The sequence below is a fragment of the Sminthopsis crassicaudata genome, chromosome 6 (genome assembly GCF_048593235.1).
Source record: "Sminthopsis crassicaudata isolate SCR6 chromosome 6, ASM4859323v1, whole genome shotgun sequence".
Lineage (NCBI taxonomy): Eukaryota > Metazoa > Chordata > Mammalia > Dasyuromorphia > Dasyuridae > Sminthopsis > Sminthopsis crassicaudata.
Genome location: NC_133622.1, coordinates 206,948,898 through 206,956,400, shown reverse-complemented (window position 1 = coordinate 206,956,400; position 7,503 = coordinate 206,948,898). Strand labels below are relative to the sequence as shown.

Here is a 7,503-nt window from a genome sequence, read left to right as displayed (position 1 = left end):
GCAGGCAGTCCCATACATGTTACACGTGTTACAGTATATCCTAGATACAATATATGTGTGCGGAACCGAATTTCTTGTTGCACAGGAAGAATTGGATTCAGAAGGTAAAAATAACTCTTGAAGACAGACAAGAATGCAAACAGTTTACACTCATTGGAAACCTTTTTCAAGGACTAACAAACAGTATCCATATAGTAAAGTTCTCACATCCCAATAAAACTTTTGCATTACTAAAACCTTGTTCGAATTAGCAAAATGATGTGCTGAGGAGACACTTTGGGAATATGATTATTTTGTGATCTAGTTGAAAAAAAAAAAACCCAGCTAATCTCTTCTTTTCATCCTATGGGTATCAACATTTTTCTCTGGCTCTGTCTTCAGGCTTTTTTTTTTTTTTTTTTTTTTTTATTTAGCATACATAGTACTTTGGGTTCCACCTTGTATAAATTTATATGTACTTCAAACTTATTATTCAGTCACCTTTGACCTCTAGATCAGAGATCAATGAGTAAACAAACAAGCATTTATTAACAAGTCTACTATTGATCAAGAAATATGCTAGATATACCAGAATATATATGCAAATGCGGCAGATTTAGCAACAAATGCATATATTGTTATTGTTTGTCCTTTGTGTTGAAAGACTACTAAAATGACATTACAATGTCAGGGGATCAATGTGTGTTTAGCAAAAAGTTCTATTACAAATAATCAGTCACAAAGTTTCTATGATCATCTTGGAGGGAAATGAATCTAATTTTGCACATCTTACATCTCTTTTGAGTGAGCTACCAAAATTCTGCTTTGCTCTTAGAACATACCATCTTCTTCTTTTTTTTTAATAATAGCTTTTTACTTTTTTAAATACATGCAAAGATATTCAATATTGCAAAATCCTATGTTCCAAATTTTTCTCCCTCTCTCCTCCTCCTCTCCCTCCTTCCCTAGAGCAGGCAATCCAATATAGGTTAAACATGTGCAATTCTTCTAAACACATTTCCATATTCATCATACTACAAAAGAAAAATCAGATCAGAAGGGGGGGAGCAAACATCACCATCAAGAAAAGGAGAAAATACTCTGCTTCAGTCTCCATAGTCCTCTCTCTGGATGCACATGGCACGTTCCATCACAATTTATTGGAATTGTTTTGAATCACCTCATTGTTGAAAAGAGTCCAGTCCATCACAGTTGATCATCACATACACCATCATCTTTGCTGTGGATACATCATGCTGGATGCTCCTTGCCAGTGTCTTCCATATCTCACAAGAACAGCTTTTCATCAGGACTACTGAAGGGTTTTGTGAGTACCTCACATGAGTTCTTTGTGAAATAGTCTTTTAGGCAAATGTATATTTGGCATTTGAATTCTGGTCTCTTTGTAGTTGAGCAATTCAGCCTGAAAAAGGACCTCAGTGTCTCATACCTTGTCTTGTCAGGTGATCTGCAGGATCTTCCCAAGGCAATTCAAATGGAACCAGTTAAATTTTTTGGCAGGATGTTGTAGACCAGTGGTCCTCAAACTTTTTAAATAGGGGCCAGTTCACTATCCCTCAGACTGTTGGAAGGCTGGACTATAGTAAAAACAAAAACTCACACTCTGTCTCCGCCTCTCAGCTCATTTGCCATAACCCGGCGGGCCGCATAAACGTCCTCAGCAGCTGCATCTGGTCCACGGCCTGTAGTTTGAGAACCCCTGTTGTAGACTGTCCAGAAACCTCCTAAATGTTTAGATAGCTCTGGCAATACATCAACCTCATCATCTATATGGACATTATGAAAAATGTGCTGCCAAAGAAAGTGAATTTAACCACAGAATTCAGTTTCTCTATTTGCTGTAACCAGTGATTCTACATGTGGATGGCGGTGTTGGCTGATGGAGAATCCATTTTCTTGGTATTAATTGTTAGGCCAAAATTAGCACAAGCAATAGAGAATCAATTCATACAATTCAGAGGTTGCACTGAATACAAACAATCTGAAAACAAAAAGTCATGCACAAACTTTTCCTTCATTTTAATTTTAGCTTTTCAACTTAAAAAATATATATGTGCTAAGAATACAAGAATGAAAGAGTCCCAGTCCTCAAGGAGGATTCTGTGGGATTCTAAGAGGCAAATGTGGTCAGAGAATACATTCAAGGCTTAGATAAAATGGAACATCATATGTGAGGAACATTAAGAAGGCCAATCTTGTTGGACCTGATAGTTCATGAGAAGGAGAAGACCAAAAAGGGAGGTTGGGGCCAGATTTAGAAGGGCTTTAAATGCCAATCAGAAGAGTTTAAACTTGATGCCAGAGATGAGAGGGAACCGCTTGAATTTAATGATTAACAAAGCAATATGTTCAGACCTGCACATTATAAAAATCCCTTTGGCAACTGTGTGGAGGATGGAATAGAGTAGGGAAAGATAAGCATGACTACATTATTTTTATAGGTTTAGTCTATTAATCATTATAATTGCTTTCTTTGGGGACTTCTAAACCTTCTCACATCCTTTCAAAAAGCCAATATATTCTTGTTTCATCTTTTCAAGTATTTTTTAAATGGATGCTAGAATGTCAGGCACTTTAAACATTTAATTATTTTAATTTTAAACACAGTTTTAAAATATAAAAATAAAAATCAATCATAGACTTCTTTTAAAAAAATCCTTGAAACAATCTTATTCCTGCAAAGGAAATTATATGGGAAAGAAAAGATGAACAGATTCTCTTAAAAAGGAGAAAAGCTTCTTAATGGATAAGTGGTGGGAGATGAGAAGTACAGCTTTAGAAGAGAAATATCCTCTCTTCAGGATCAGATATCCTCTGGTGGAAAAAGTTAAGATTGCCAGTTAAATGTTACCTGGTGATAGACTTTTCTACTTATATAGGCAAGGCAGCAAGTTTTGTGATGTACAGATCATTATCCCAGGAATATTTGTATATCCTTAGTTAAATGTAGTTATCATCATCAAAAAACATCTATTGGACATCTAGTATGTGAGTCAGAAGATAATCAGTCTCTACCCAGACTCAATGTCTCATTTTCCTTATACAAAAAAAACTTCATGTTTTGTGATAAAGTCTCTAAGTCTCTGGAACAGAGAAATAATATTTAGTACAAATTCTGATACTAAGTAGGTCATAGAGCTACTACCCACCCAGACAAACCTAAAAATAAAAACATTAAAAACTATCACTAAGGACAGATTTATGTCACTTGGAATTTTTCCCTTTTCTTTTTCCACTAAGCATTTCATCAAAAATAATAATGTAATAATACCTAGAATTTATGTATTCTTCAGGGTATCCAAAACGCATTACAGACATCTCATTTTATTCTCCCAACAATTCTGAAGGAGAAGCACTGTTATTATCCCCACTTTACAGATGAGAAGACTGAGGCAGGTGGTGATTCAGTGACTTCCCTAGTTACTTTACAAAGCTAATAAGAGAATGAGATCACATTTGAGTTCAGATCTTTTTAACTCTCAGCCCAGTGCTCCATTCACTTTTATCGGTTAGCTGCCTGTCCTTTCATAGAATCAAAAATTTATATTTGAAAAAGATCCTAGAAATCATCTAATTCTAACCCTTCATTTTGCAGATAAAAAAACAAGAGCGGGAAAAGGGAAGTGAGTTATCTACAGTCATGTAAGTAATAATTGGCAGAATTGGAATTCAATCTCTGGCTCTTTGACTTTCAAACCTTTTTTTTTTTTTTTTTTTTTTTTTTTTTAATTGCTCTACATGATGCAGGCTTTCCACTTTGTTCTTAATCTTGTATAAAGTAAACGTTAAGAAGTGAGAGGTGTGTTGTTGTATTTTTAAAAATTATAATAAATAATCCTAGATTCTTGAAGGCTTTGCGAATGAATTCCAAACTTCTGACAAATCTTATCAAGCTACAAAGTCTACAGTCTATAGACTGAGTAATGAATGATATGCTGGATATTTGAGAACTGGCCTCCCCAAGTAGCTAAGCAACTAGCTAACCTAGTAAGACTCATCCCCAGAAGGTGAGCTTTTGGATAATGATTCCCCTCCCCCCCCTCCTCCCCCCCCCTGTCCCCAATGCTTTGTGTTGGTGGAGAGACAATTCACATTGACAGAAACAAATTCTTACCTTGTATCTGTTGTCTTATGGGAATTCAATATGTTTCTAGTGATGATGATAGAGCAGCGGAAACTGATTTTTTCCATATGTTGTGTGTTATATTACTTAATAATAGCAATATAGGATTATATTACTTAATAACAGCAATAGAAGAAAGATAACTTGCTTAATTATATTATGATGCTATATATAGAATATATTATATATGTATATAATATACACTATTTTCCTAGAGGGTGTACCATTAAAACTTGAACTAAAAAAAAAAGGAAACTTCAAATTAAGCATCCAGTGTCAAGTTAAGACCCTTTAGATTTAGAACTTGCTTACTGATGCAAATCCTATCTATTGAGTACTGCTTTCAATGTTCTTTGAAATAATGTTAAATTAATAGACTCATCCAAAGTAAGGGCACTTCAGCAATGGTATTAACAATGGGCATACTATTATATCTTTTGTATGTTGTTTGGGTAGCAAGAGTCTAGAGCTTCAGTCATAGAGGGCAGAATGGATAGAACGCTGGGCTCCCAAAAATCTGATAAAATCATGCTTTAGGCATTTACCTAACTAGGTAACCCAGAGCAAATCAACAATCTCATTTAACCTCAGTTTCCTCATTTGTAAAGTAGAATAATAGTAGCATTCACCTCAAAGGGTTGTTGCAAGCATCAAATGAGATAATTTATTTTACAAACCTTAAAATTCTGCATATGGGCTCAAATGAGATAATATTTGTAAAGTGCTCAGCACAGTGCTTGGCACATAGTAGTCTTACTTGTTTTAAAAATTATTGTCGTTGTTATAATTATTGTTATTTTTGTTATATCTTATCAAGATATAGGGATGCCCCAGGACTGAGAAGAGAAGTTAGACCCATTCTACCCACACTCCCAAAATGGTCTGGAAAGGGAAAAGGATTGTTTGCTGTAACGTGGGGGCTTGAGAGTTTGGGGTACTAGGACTTAAACAGGAAGCTAGGTTTTGTTGTACTTTGGAGATGAGAAATGCTTCTGGGTGCAGGAAAGGCAGTGCTTGGAAAAGTACACATTTTAATATGAGGTTAGAAAATAAGTCCTATTGAATGTGAAGATTTGGGGGATCTCAGTGTTTTGGAGTTTGCTCTGAGGTTCCTTTCCTATATACTAGAGTATATTTTTGAGAGAATGGAAGGAAGACTATATTTAAAGTCAGATCACCAGGATTCAAATACTGTCACATACTAGCTTTATGGTCTTAGGGTCTCTGAACCTCAGTTTTCTCCTCTGCAAAATGGGAAAGTTAAAATGTATAATTTCTATAGGCTCTTTCCAACTGTAAATTCCAAAATCCTAGTATCTCTCATACAATGCATACAAGTATAGAGCAAGAAAAGAAGAGCTACATGATTAGATTCTGTATTGTAAAGTGGGACCATCTCCAGGTTTCTGTGGCAGAGAAACAATATTTGAATGTTGAGGTATCAGGCAACACAAAGTAACAGATATTTTCATATAATCTCACTACAATTTAGGCATTAAAAACGATACTTGTTATATAACAGTGTTGTATCCCAATGTGAAGGAAAATTACAAAGATAATAAAGTCCTTTCTGCTACAATCTTCAGGCCAGAGTACAGTAGGACTATCATGTTCCTGCTGGGCCATCGCCAGTGGTCTTGACCTATGTCTAGCAATAGAGTGCCAATGACTCTTGAGAGAGTGAGGCTAATGATTTTGTACAACCCTGCCTCGTTTAAATCCAGTTCACTCACAAATCAACATATCACTCTCATGATGTTATTAACCCTCTTTGAGAATGAAAGATGAACAACAAAAACAAATCCCACTCAGTGTCCTCCCTGCAATCTAAGTCCAAAATAATATTAACTTTTGGTAGTTTTTTTGGCTGTCACATCACATGCCTAAAGCACACTGAGCTTTTTAGTCCACCAACACTTCCAAATTTTTTTTTGAACAACTCTTGTCTATCCATATCTCCTTTGTGTTCTTTTTATGAAGTTGATTTTTTGGTACTTAAGTACATGACTTTATATTTATCACTATTAAATTTAATCCTGTTAGTTTGACCCAGTGTTTTGTTTTATTATAGCTTTTTATTTACAAGATATTTGCATGGGTAATTTTTCAGCATTGACAATTGCCAAACCTTTTGTTCTAATTTTTCCCCTCCTCCTCCCTACCCCAGATGGCAGGTTGACCAATACATGCTAAATATGTTAAAGTATAAGTTAAATATAATATATGTATACATGTCCATACAGTTATTTTGCTGTACAAAAATAATTGGACTTTGAAATAGTGTACAATTAACCTGTGAAGGAAATAAAAAAATGCAGGTGGATAAAAATAGAAGGATTGGATTCTTCTATTGGAAATTCTATGTAGTGGTTCATAATCATCTCCTAGAGATCTTTCGATGGGTGTAAATGGTTCAGTTCATTATTGCTCTATTGGGACTGATTTGGTTCATCTCATTGTTGGAGAGAGCCTAGTCCATCAGAATTGATCATCATATAGTGTTGTTGTTGAAGTATATAATGATCTCCTTGACTCAGTGTTTTAGGTTGCCAAGGTTTTTTCAATCCTGACCCTATCACTCATCATGTTAGCTTTCCCTTCAGCATTGTATAATCTGTAAGTTTGATGAGCATTAAATCTCTACTTTTACCTAAGCCATTGATAAAAATTATAAATGGCAAACAAATCTCTGAATGCTTTTGTAGACTTCATCATTTTCTCCAAAAACTCATCTCCCTGCAAGATCACAATACCCCCTGCCCTTGGGATCCCTCACCCCTCTGATTGGAGAGAATATCGAGTAGACAGCAGAGCTCCTTCCTGATCCTCTATTTAAGAAGTAGTCCCAAAGCAACCATCTTATAATTTCCCATTCAGCTCCCAAGGACCCTTTCTTCTTTCTGTTCTAGCTTTTTCTTATTCATTGTCTTCCTTCATTATCTTATGAGCTATCTTTTGCCAATCTTTGTATTTCCAAAGCTTAGCACAGTGTCTGGCATATAGTGGGAATTTCATAAATGTTTACTGACTGAAAACTCCACTTCAGAATCCCACTATGTTAACACTGAACCATTAATAATTTCTCTTTGAGTTCAGACATTCAGTGAATTCTGAATCCATCTGATTATTATCTAACTCAGTTCATATTCTTTACAAAAATAGTATTAGACACTTTAGAAATCTAGAAAAATTTTAACTGACTGTTGCTCTCCTAATCATTACTTGATCTCAAATGAGGTGAACACATCATTTCCAGAGGTAGTCCATCCTACTTTTAAATAGCTAATCATTAGAAAGTTTTTTCCCCTTATATCAAGCTTATATTTTCCTCTTTCTAATATTTGCCCATTATTCTTAAATCTACCCTTTGAAACCAAGCA

General features: G+C 35.1%; 1 protein-coding gene across 2 annotated transcripts in view; it reads left to right on the top strand.

The window, feature by feature from the left end:
- The first annotated feature begins 827 nt into the window (after positions 1–827).
- The window catches only part of LOC141546025 (uncharacterized), a 33,301-nt gene continuing 26,625 nt past the window's right edge, over positions 828–7,503 (top strand). For both annotated transcript variants that reach the window (XM_074273505.1, XM_074273504.1), the window contains exons 1-2: positions 828–1,306; positions 3,596–3,642. The gene's annotated coding sequence lies outside the window, so the exon portion shown is untranslated. The remainder of the gene's footprint in view (positions 1,307–3,595; positions 3,643–7,503) is intronic.